General features: G+C 40.0%; 1 pseudogene; it reads right to left on the reverse strand.

Moving 5' to 3' along the window:
• Positions 1-7,808: 7,808 nt before the first annotated feature.
• On the reverse strand, positions 7,809-8,937 carry LOC110595405 (annotated as a pseudogene).
• Positions 8,938-11,889: the final 2,952 nt, after the last annotated feature.

The following is an 11,889-nucleotide window of genomic DNA, read 5'->3' on the forward strand; positions in this document are numbered from 1 at the left end:
ATTAGATAAACTAAACAGCCTATATCTATTTATGGGGCATCTTTGCTACTGTAAGGGTAGATGTTGTGTAATCCGAAAAGGGGTATACTGGCTTTTCTGCTATTAAGGTTTGTAAACACTTGACGATTAATTTGTTAATACTATACCTGTTACACAACCATAAAGAAGGACAAACATTTGGACTTGTATGGATTTAGTGTCCATAATACTCAGTGGTCTATCACAGAAACTAAGAACAGAGTACCATACGTTCTTACACATAAGCAAACCCTGAACATTTACGATAATACTGTCAGAAAGGGATTGGTAGTAGTGAGATACTGCTGGAGTGGGGATGGGGGGTACACAATATCAACTAGGGCACCTGATCTCAAACCAGGCAAAGTGAGAATCAAAGGGAGGCCCAAACTTTACCTGAGTGATATCCACATATATACCTAATCCAGAATTATGCCCCACATCTTTAAAATAAAATGTTAAAAAAAGTATCCCTGAATATTTTTCATATGCTTGTACTACAGATTGTTTTATGATTTTATAAAGTAGTTCACCCAGGAGCTCAGAAATCTAAACTTATATTATGTTGCAAAGTATTAGAAACAAATGGAGAATTGATTTAACTTTGAACAAAAATGTTTTGTTTCTAGGTTTAAAGGAGTTGTCAAATGGAGATACCATAAGTTCCACTCAAGGACAAATTAAAGGCTCCAGACATTGGCAATTCTTTTAGTGTCCATAATAAATCCATACCATAACTGCTGTGTAATTCTGGACTAAGTCCTTATAAATCATTATAGGACACCCCTCAATAGAAGAGCGTGCTGTTGTTGACTATGAAATTGTTGATTGTTGCAATAAAGAAAACAAGGCAATCTGTTTTACCCATGGTTAGTTTCTGTTTGTTACCTTACTTTTGCCTAAAGACCCCTGCCTTAAGCTACAGATGAGGAGTTGACTAATTTAAAAATCACTGATCAGAAATGTTCCAGGTAAGTAGAAGGCCATAGCAAGAAACTGGATCAGGATTTTAAATGCCCTATCGGAACAGAAGTTGACAATTTCATGGACTTAGACTATGAGAATGCCCCCCAAACGTGGAATTATATTTTGAAGAACAGGCCCCTGGTGGAACACTCAAAATATGTTCCTCCAGTTCAAACAGTCAACCAAAGTTTTTATCTGGAAGTTTTGAGAGCGTTGTGTCATGATTTGCAGAAGGAAAGTCCTGAGTTGTGGCAAAAAGGTGACTGGTTCTTCCACTGTGATGATGTGCCTATGATCACCACCCTGAATGTTCAGCAGTTTTTCTCCAAAAACAGCACGACCACTGTGCTCTCCTTTTCCAGTTCACCCAGTCTCACACAAGCAACTTTTTTTTCTCTTTCTCTGAATGAAAAATGTCCTCAAAGTGAAACGTTTGCCATTGTGGAAATGGTGGGAAAAAAAACAAAGGAAAACAAACAACCAAACCAGCAGAAGCACTAAAAGCCATCAAAATTGATGAGTTTGAAAACTATTTTCAGCAGTGGAAAAAGCATCTCGATAGGTGTAATGCCTCAAACTGAAGTGTAAACATGTATGAATAAACTCACAATTTTTAATAAATTCTGGGGGTTTTTGTATCCCCCTTATACTTACCACAAGACTCTTCGTTCAAAATAGACACTAATAAATAGGAATAATGGTTTATATGTTGTTAACTTTTTAAAATCATGACGTATCTATTTCTTATTTTTGACTGTACCATTTCCAAGAAAAATTATTTGTACAGACAACTTTTTAACTAGTTATAAAAATCCATATCTGCAACTGGAAAGTAAGTAGCTTTTGGGATTATCACCAACATTTTTGGATCAGAGAAAGTCTCTTATTGAAACGTTTTAGAGAGGTGGTGGGAGATGGGGCAGGATGGCAACAGAACTAGATAGACTGTGAGAGTCTCTGCAAAAGCGAGTGTCCATAAAGACAGTCCGCGTGAGTGGATGTGTGCCAGTGTATGAGTGAAAGACCATCTGAGGGGAGACTCAGGTTCATGCACCTGGGGCTCAACTCCAGAGATGATTGGAACCCACCATTGCCATGAGATTGGGGCCCCTGGTATGCAGGATCATTGACCGTTTTGGGGGGTCTTTTGAAAGGAGGCAGCAGAGACCAGCTGCTTCTTACCCCCTGACACCAGGCATGACTATCACCAGTGGCAGCAGCCCTGGCACTAGCAGCAGAAACCATGGAGAAGGTAAGGTGAAGAAATATGGAATGGAATCAACTACTGCTGAGGAGGTGCCAAGAGGCACCAACTTCTCTGTCTCAGGGCCAGGCAGAGACCTGCATTGTCCCACCCAGCTCTGCCCAGCCTCCAACCTGAGATTCGGAGGCGATCTCTGCACCCCTTTGGGATCAACCATCAGACTTGGTGAGACAGTCACCCCTTCCCCATGCTGGAACAGTCACCGAGATTTTCATTCTGGGTGGGAGACTTGATAGCAGTGGTAGCAGCCAATAGTCAGGTGAGTCCAGATCTAATTCATCCTCCTGCCACAGCAGTCTGTGGGGTGTCTGACCCATGCTGAAAGCAACACCATCAGCCTGTGCTGAGAGCAAAGGGGACAAACCAGAGACAAGGAGCTGTAATATGGCAGCAGCCAAAAGCCACAGCAGTGCTTGGGAAAGGAACCTGAATTTCCAGAAACAACCACAGAGTGAGTTTTGTTTTTTTTTTTAATTTTTAATTTTGTTGTTGTTGCCCTTCTGTTTTTGCTTATATTTTTGTACTTGTTTTGTTTCTGGTTATTTCAATGTTCTTTAGATTTTCTGTTTCTGTTTGGGGTTTTTTAAAAGTGAGTACATCAATGGGTTTGTTTGTATGATTATTTGTGTAATTTCTGGTTTATTTTTCTTTTTTATATCTTTGTTTGTTTCGTTGTTTATTCATCAGTTGGTGTACCTCTGTGTTTTCCCTCTTCTTCTCTCTCTTCACCTTCCTTTCATCTCCCTCCTTCCTTTTTCCATTCTTTTTATTTTCTTATATAATTTTGATTTCAGGGGACTAAAATACACCCTCACAGCATGGTCAAACTGTAAGGTGGTGGGAAGTGGGTTCCAGGGGCCTACCCACCTGTCAGTGGATATTGGTATCTGCACATACCTTCTGAACCACAGCTACTCCCTTAATGAAATCTCAAAATTACAACAAGCACAGCCCCTCACCCAAAGTTCAGCTTCAAAACAGAATGAATCCAGGGATCTACCTAAGGAGGAGTAGGGATTAAGCAAACAGAAATAAAAGCTATCCCCCCATATCTGAACAGCAGAATTAAACAAGAGAGAAAAAAAGGGAGGGGGGAAACCTTGAAAAATGGAGAAAACCCAACAAAAGAATGTGAGTCTCATACAGATCCCTGGGAAGACAACAACTGAGAATGCAGACTTTGAATTTCAAACAATGAAGAGCCTCCAGAATGACGGCTCTCAATGCACAAACACAGATGAGACTACAAACCCAGGTATCAAGATATTAATAGAATCAATAGAAATGAGAAGAGACAAAAGGATGGAGTTAATACTGAGACTATAGCAATAAAGAATATAGTGGATGAAATAACTATCAAGCTAGTAAGCATGGAAAGCCAAATTAACAAATCAGAAGAAGAATATCAGAGTTTGAGCACCCAAATATGGAACTAATCCAAACTCTTAAAAACAAGAGTAGAGAGCTGGGCTTGGTGGCTCAGCCTGTAATCCCGCACCTTTGGGAGGCTGAGGTGAGTGGATTGCCTGAGCCCGTGGGTTCGAGACCCGCCTGAGCAGCGAAACCTCATCTCTACAATAAATCAAAAAATCAGCCAGGTGTGGTAGTGCATGCCTGTAATTCCGGCTACTTGGAAGGCTGAGGCGGAAGGATCGCCAGAGCCCAGCAGGTCGAGGCTGCAGTGGCCAGGAGTAGCCACTGCACTCCAGCCTGGGCGACAGAGTGAGACTCCAACTCAAAAAAAAAGAAAAAAAAAAAAAAACCAGAGTAGAGAAGCTGAAAACGACAGAACAAAGCCACCAAGATATAAGCAACTATTTCAAGAGGCTGAATCTAACATTAATCAGAATCTCTGAGGCAACTAGAGAGACAGTGACACTCTAGAGCAAGCATTCCCAATTTGAGTGACAAAATAAATGATACCGTCAGATGATCACTCAGTGAATAAAATAAGTAGCCATGAGTCCATACTGATAGAAGTAAATGACTAAATGTTACATTATAGAAGAATTGCCCAAAAAAGGGAACAATTCAAGAAATGAAAACATTCCAATACTATGGTTATTATATTCTTACAGGCGAGATACATCAATTAGTTCTGAAATAGGTGGAGAAAACATTACAGAGAAAGCAATAATTTATACATCTTCAAGATATCTTACTTCACATATTTATTAATTATTATATAATTTTAGCATCCATTTACAAGTTTTTTGATGGTCTTTTCTCCAGAAGATGGAACTTAATTTCCCTTCCTTTGCATATGTGCTAACCAAAGTGATTACCTGCAAAAAGGACCATGTTGTTGCTTTGAAATTTATTGCCATGCTCGATTTAAGAACAATCATTTTTGGCTATGTTTTGTGGCTCATACCCGGACCACTACAGCCTTGGGAGGTCAAGGAAGAGTATCACTTGAGCCTAGGATTTCGAGACCAACATAGCAAGACCGTGACTCTATTAAAATAAATAAATAAAATAAATAAATAACAAGGTGTGGTGGCACACACCTATAGTCCTAGGTACTCAAGAAGATCATTTGAGCACAGGAATTCCAGGGTACAATGAGCTATGGTCCTACCATAATACTCCAGACCTAGGTGACAAAGTGAGACCCTATCTTAAAAAAGGAAAAACAAAGAATAAGAAAAGCCAGTCATTTTTGTGCTGTTTTTAGGCATTAACATTCGGGCCCATTATATATCAAGAATTCAAAGTAACTCGGTCGAATATGTTTTGATGAATGTTTTTCTTTTCTCAAGGTCTGCAGCTGAATGTTGTGTAGTAGTGTTAGGCATGGAATTACTCTTTCCATAAAACACTGATTTCATTTCTGGTATAGTTTTCTATTAAACAATCAAACGAGTTCTTTTTCCCTTCTTTCATCACCATTTTGGATTTATCTTGTAGAGCCATTATAAAAAACATAAGATCACTTTTTATATTTGTTTGGTTTCGATTTATATATCACTTATAGATCTTTATTTGGTAAATTTCCATAGAAAATCCATTACAGGAAAACACTTTTAGTAAAAGGACATTATATATGCTAGAATGGTTATTATTTTTATTTATATTCTCAGTAAAATTTTTTTAAGCTGTTGGTGAGAGATAGCCACACATATGCACATGCACACAAACTCACACATACCTTCCCTTGTGACGTTCAGCTCTGATCATAAGAAAAGTAGCTGTGGCAAAGGGACTTTAGAGAAATTTGTTGATAAGTGCCATCCCCAAGTAGCCCTACGCCATCCCTGCCAAACTGCTCTGTAGATAACTGAAGTCTGGACAGCCCCAACTGAGATATTGAAGTCAGTGATCCCCCATCTGTCATTTTCTCTATCTGTCATTTTTCTTTCACCCCTCCTTCCAACACTTTTTATCCCCAAAACTAAAATCTCTTCTTTTTAATTTTGGTGAAAACCCCCTCTGAGACAGTAGTATCTCCAGAGCCTGGGGATACCGTCTGTAATGAACACACTTGATCCAAAGACACAGGGCCAGAGGTAGTCCTGGTATAGGCAGTTATGAGGATCTGGGGCATTTGAGCTCCAAGGTTTAGGGAAAAGGGGAGGGAGTCATGTTTAAAGGGACAGGGCCTATGGCTAGATATAAGGGTGCGTGACTTCAGAGTTTTAGCCCTGGATTGGAGGACTAGGTGGACTGTGACTGAAAGGCCTTTCACCGTGAGCTGGAACACTGGCATGTGGGCACAGCTCACATGATGGGGCCTCTAGATGCAGGGATGGGGTGAGAATAAATACCTGGAAAGATGAATGTGTGGCTGGTGGGTATCATCGCAGACACTGGAGAACTTCGGAAGGAATGAGGTTGAAAGCCATATTAACATCACTCTCACACAGGACAAGCCTTCAGAATAAAACCGCAGATCAACTCTTCCCAAGAGATTGAATACTTCGGGTTCTCCTCAACAGATCAGAGAATGAGACACAAAGCCAGGTATGCAGCTTTGTCAAGTAGCATTTTATTAAAAGAAAAGATCATAAAATACAGACACTGCTGTATAGAAGGCATAAATCAACGATCTCATGATCAATGAAAGGAACATTTTCCCCCTCCATTCCATGTCAGGCAAGTCAAACAACATTTACTAGGGATTTCTGCCATCTTTACACTTAAGGGGAAAGGAAAGGACTGCTTAAGAGAACAGCCCTTATGGCAGGAGTTGATGGGTGGACATGAATTTTGAGGGTCCAAGGAAGAATGTTATGGACTGAATTATGTCCCTTTCCCTTCCCAATTCACATGTTCAATCCCTAATTCCCAAAGAAATTGTTTGAGTATAGGACATTTAAAGTGGTAATAAAAGTTTAAATTAGGTATTTAGGGTGTGGCCCTAACCCAATATGACCAGCATTCTTACAGAGGGAGAGACACCCACAAAATACATGCATTAAAGAATAGGTCACGTGAAGATACAGAGAAGGCAGCCATCTGCAGGTCATGGAGACAAGGCTTTGTTAAAAACTAAACCTACCAATACCTTGTTCTGGAACTTCCAACTTCCAGAACTGTGAAAAAAGTAAACGTTCTATTGCTTAAGGCACTCAGTCTGGTTTTTCTTAAGTCATTCCTAGCATACTAATACAGATTTTGGTACCAGGAATAGGGTGCTTTGTAACAAACCTAAAATGTGGAAGTGGCTTAAAACTAGATAATGAGTGGAGGCTAGGAGAGTTTTGAGGTACATGTTAGGAAAATCCTGGACTGCCTTTAAAAGACTGTTGGTAGGAATATAGATGTTAAAGCTGATTTTGGTGTGGTCTGTAAGACAGAAATATGGAAGAAGAAACTGGAAAATGTGATCCTTGCTATACAGTTGCAAAGGATTTGCTCCAGTTGTGTTCCAGTGTTTTATGGAATGTAGACACTCTAAGTAATGTAAGTCCAGAATATTCTATGAGGTGTCTACACAAAGTGATGAAACTATGGCCTGTTTTGTCCTTGTGCTTAGAGTAAAATATGAATGAGAGAAATAAACTGAGGAAGCTAGAACTTTAGGATCTGGAAAATTTTGTATGAGTGAAGAACATGAATTTTGGTGATCCAGAATTACAGACTAAATTGTGTTCTGCCAAAATATATATGTTGAAGTTCCATCCACCAATGTGGCTACTTTTGGGCATAGAGCTAAGAAGGTTTTGGGGTTAAATGACATAATATAGGTGAGGCCCTATCCAAAATGACTGATATGCTTTATAAGAAGAGGAAGAGACACCAAGGAAGAATATGCACAGGTAAAAAGGCCTTGATAGGATGCAGCAAGAAGGCAGATATCTGAAAGCAAAGAAGAAAGGTTTTAGCAATAACCCCACCTGTCAATACCTTGAGTTGGGACTTCTGGTATTCTCTTTTAAGAACTACTTTCTGCTGTTAAAGCCCCTCAGACTTCAGTACTTTATTATGGCAGCCCTAGCAAAGACACACTACTACTATTGAAAGTAAACCATAAACCAACTATCTCATGATAAATAAAAGAATGACATTTTTTTCCCATTCCATTCTGGAAACTGGAACATTTACTAGTGGTTTCTGCCTACTTCACACTCCTGAGGAAAGCAGAGGGGAGAGAAGGGGAGAGAAGGGGAAGGAAGAGGAGAAGACAGAAGAACATCTCTTCTGGTAGGAGCTGATTCCCTAACTTGGTCCACAGACTTGGTCTGTGCAAGTGTGACTTCTGGCTAAAGACATGCCCGCATGCCCTGCACACATATGGCTTCGCTTCAGAGTGGGTCTGCTGATGTTGAATGAGGGCAGCCTAATAGTCAAAACCGTGTCCAAACTCACAAAAACAAGGCTTCTCTCCTGAGTACATTCTCTGGCCAGAGATAAGGTGTGACTTCTGTCCAAGTCCTTGCCTACACACCCTGTCTACATAAAGCTCCTCCTCTGAGTGTGTCATCTGGTGTCTAGTGAGGAGTGACTTTTAGCCAAAAGCACGTCCACACACGGAGCACAGATAGGGCTTCTCCCTCATGTGTGTCCTCCGGTGTTAGATGAGTGTGAATTTCTGACCAAAGCCAAGCCCACATTCAGGGCACAGGTAAGATTTTTCTCCTGTGTGTCCTCTGGTGTCCAGTGAGGGTGACCTTCTGGCTAAAATCTCACCCACACTGGGGGCACAGGTGAGGCTTCTCTCTTGTTTGTGTCGTCTGGTGTCTGATGAGGGTACCCTTCTGGTGAAAGCCGTGCCCACACTCACCACAGACATAATGCTTCTCCCCTGAGTGTGGGACCAGGTAATTGATGAGTGGCGACTGATCTCTGAAGCCACATCCACACTCAAGGCCCAAGAAGGGCTTCTCACCGGTGTGTGAGCTTTGGTGTTGGAGGAGTGATGCCTTCTGGCAAAAACCTCTCCCACACTCAGGACACACAAAGGGCTTCTCCTCCAAGTGTGTCCTCTTGAATGGAATAAGAGCTATGTTCTGGCGAAAGCCTTGCCCACATTTCTGTCATGCAGAGAGAGGGTCTTTCCCCAGAGTGAATCCTCTTTTGTGGTTAGTGAGAGAGGACATATACCTAAAATGTCACCCACATTCCCTGCACACATATGGCTTGTCTCCTGAGTGCTTCCTCTGATGTATGGTGAAGGAGGTCTTCTGACTAATCTGGGGCCTACACACGAGTCCCAGGTAAATCTTCTCCCCTGTGTGTAATAAAACCTTTATGTTAAGGCAATTATGCCTATATTTGAATTTATGTCTGACCTTTTATTATTTCTTTTCTATTTGTTTCTTCTAGATCTAGTATTTCTATTTCTCTTTTCTTACATTAATGTGATTTTTCTGAAGATTCTTAGAATTATATTCACAAATTAATTCATAGTGTTTTTTAGTATACCTCTTTGTATAGTTTTCATAGTAGTTGCTCTAGGTATCACAATAGACATATGTGCTTCAGGGATCAACATTTTGCCACTTTGAGTGAAGCAAGGATACCTTTATTTAGGTCCATTTACCTTCTACACTTTTCAATATCACTGTCTGGATTATAAGACTATATTAAATTCATGCTTTAATAATTGCACATGATTGTAAAACTCACGGGTAAATGACTCAACTATTGTATGTAATCATATTAATTATCTTTAAATTGATTTTTATCTCTTGTGATACTCTGAGACTTTTTCTTTTACCATTTTCTTCATTTGAAGAACTTCCATTACCTCTTGTTTAAGGGTAGATCTGGTGGTGACAAATTACTTACTACTTTTATTCTGAGAAGGTATTCATTGTTGCTTCATTTCAGAAGCGTAGTTTTATCAAAAAAGGAATGTGCAGTTGATGATGTTTTCTTTCAGCACTTGAAGAAAAACATTGTACCACTTCCTCATGAAACCCATGGTTTCTTATGAAAAATCTGTAGTAACTGAGTACCAGATATTCGTACTCATGAGCGAACCATGAACAGTTTTCATCATACAGTTAGAAAGGGATTGGCAGTCGTTGGAAACAGCCAGGGGAGGGGTAATGGGATTGACAGGAGAGGGAAACTGCCAGTGGAGAGTGGGACCCACCTCACAGCAAGGGTACCTGAATAATGAGCATTTGGATCCCTAACCCTGAATTGTACCCCCATATCTTCAAAAGAAAAAAATTTTAAAAAAGAAAGAAAAATCTGTTGTCATTGGAATTGGTGTTTTTCTATGGGTGAAGCAATTTCTTCTCTCTGGTTGCTTTAAAGATTCATTTCTTAGTCTTCAGTTTTTAGAATTTTACTTATAATATATATTGGTGTATTATTTTTTCTTTGTTGATTTCTTGACCAACTTAGTCTAACATGATCTTTGTGTGTCTTTATATGGGTGTATATAACTTAGTGTTCCAGTGGCTTCTTGCGTTCTCATGCTTCTCTTTTCAAAATGTGTGAAGTTTTCAACCACTATTTTTTTCCATACCACTATATGACATTCTTCTGTAGCTCTGATTACACGATTGTTAGCTGCTAATTTCTGTTCCAAAGGTCCTTGAGACTGTTATTTATTCAGCCTGCTTTCTGTTGTTCAGATTTGCACTGATTCCTTTCTGTCCTGTAAACTCTACTACTGAGCTATCCAATGAGTTTTTGAATCTCTGTTGTCTATTTCCATTGCATAATTTCACATTCATTTTTGTTTAATTTTTCTGCTGAGATTTTATACATTGTCATTTCTTTCAAAATATTGGTAATTGCTTAAAACAACAGGCTTCTTCAAAATCCTTGTCAGATGATTCTAATATCTGACTCAGTGTTTGTGTCAGTTGAATGTCTCTTTTATTCTAAGTTGTAAATTCCGTACTTGAAATGACATGTGATTTTCTATTATATCCTGAACATTTGACTACCATGCTGGGAGTCTTGGGTTCCATTTAATTCCCATTTTAGCAGGTTCATATCCTGTTAGGTTCAGCACCCAGATTTTAACCTTGCTCTTTGGCTGTTCATTCTAATGAAAATTTCCTTTTCAGGGGACTTGTAATATTATTTGAGACTGCCTGGTTTTCTGGTACCACTTTTGCTCCTGCTGTCCCTTGGTGATGTTACCTCAGTGTCCAAGGAAACTTCTGCAGGATGGACTGCTCAGTTTCGCTAGATGGGAGAAGGAATGCTTTGGCACAAAAGAAGAGGCTTTATAGGACGAAGCCTATGTTGTGTTAGGATCCCCTTTCCCAGTGCTTTCTGGTTAGCAGGGACTTGCTGGTGGAAGAGGAGGGAAGTCTCTTCCTGGATTTCCTGTGCTGGGGAGTTGTTTAGAGGGAATCTTCTTTTTGCGGCCATCTGGCTGCCATGTTCCTTGCATCTGGACGGGGAATCTCAGGCCTATGAAGACAAACACCACATCCACAACCAGATATGTGTCCTGGAGGCCTCTGGGTGGTTGTAACCAACCTTATATGGTCTCTAGATGAGAAGAAAGGACTGCCAGACCTGTAAAAACAGAGCAGTACCCTTTGTGACTTACTGACAGTGGAGTTCAACCAGTCCACCTGCTCCTGCTACCAATTCACCTGATGTTGTCAACAAGACTTCTTAGGCAGGGGAGAAGTAAGTCCCTTGGGGTTGCCATCTTTCACCAGTTTTGGAAGCTGGGAAACACCAGGCCAGTATCACTTCTCTCTGTTGGACAGGGAAGATGTAAGATGCTCTGTCGCTGTTGTGTTCCTCCAGGAACAGAGTGCTACCACAGCCCAACTTACTCTTTCACCTTCCAGAGTTCCCCTTTGGTTACCTTGTGCATTATTTCTAGTGTTTGCAGTTGTCCTAAGCAGGAAGACATCTTGTCTCACAGGAGTCCCCATTACTTCCCAAAAAGCAACAGTAATTCTTCATTTCTGGAAGTTCTAAAATTATTTGTGTTTATTACTTTAACTCCTGTTATGTTTCAATACTATGTTGACACTGATATATGAGATAGCCAAAACAGCTATTCCTTCTTCTTCTAACCAATTTATGTTGATGACTCTTTTCAACACTGTTTCCCAAATCTCAGCTTTGAGAATAACTTAACGCTTATAATATCTTTTATACTTCAAATTATCTGTGGAATTTCTGAGATGGCTACTAAGGAACCAGATATTTCCTTTCTCACCTTGTAAAAGAGAGACTATAAATAGAATTCGGTTCATGTTCATTTG

The sequence above is a fragment of the Carlito syrichta genome, unplaced genomic scaffold (genome assembly GCF_000164805.1).
Source record: "Carlito syrichta isolate Samal-C Ts95f unplaced genomic scaffold, Tarsius_syrichta-2.0.1 Scaffold301749, whole genome shotgun sequence".
NCBI classification, from domain to species: domain Eukaryota; kingdom Metazoa; phylum Chordata; class Mammalia; order Primates; family Tarsiidae; genus Carlito; species Carlito syrichta.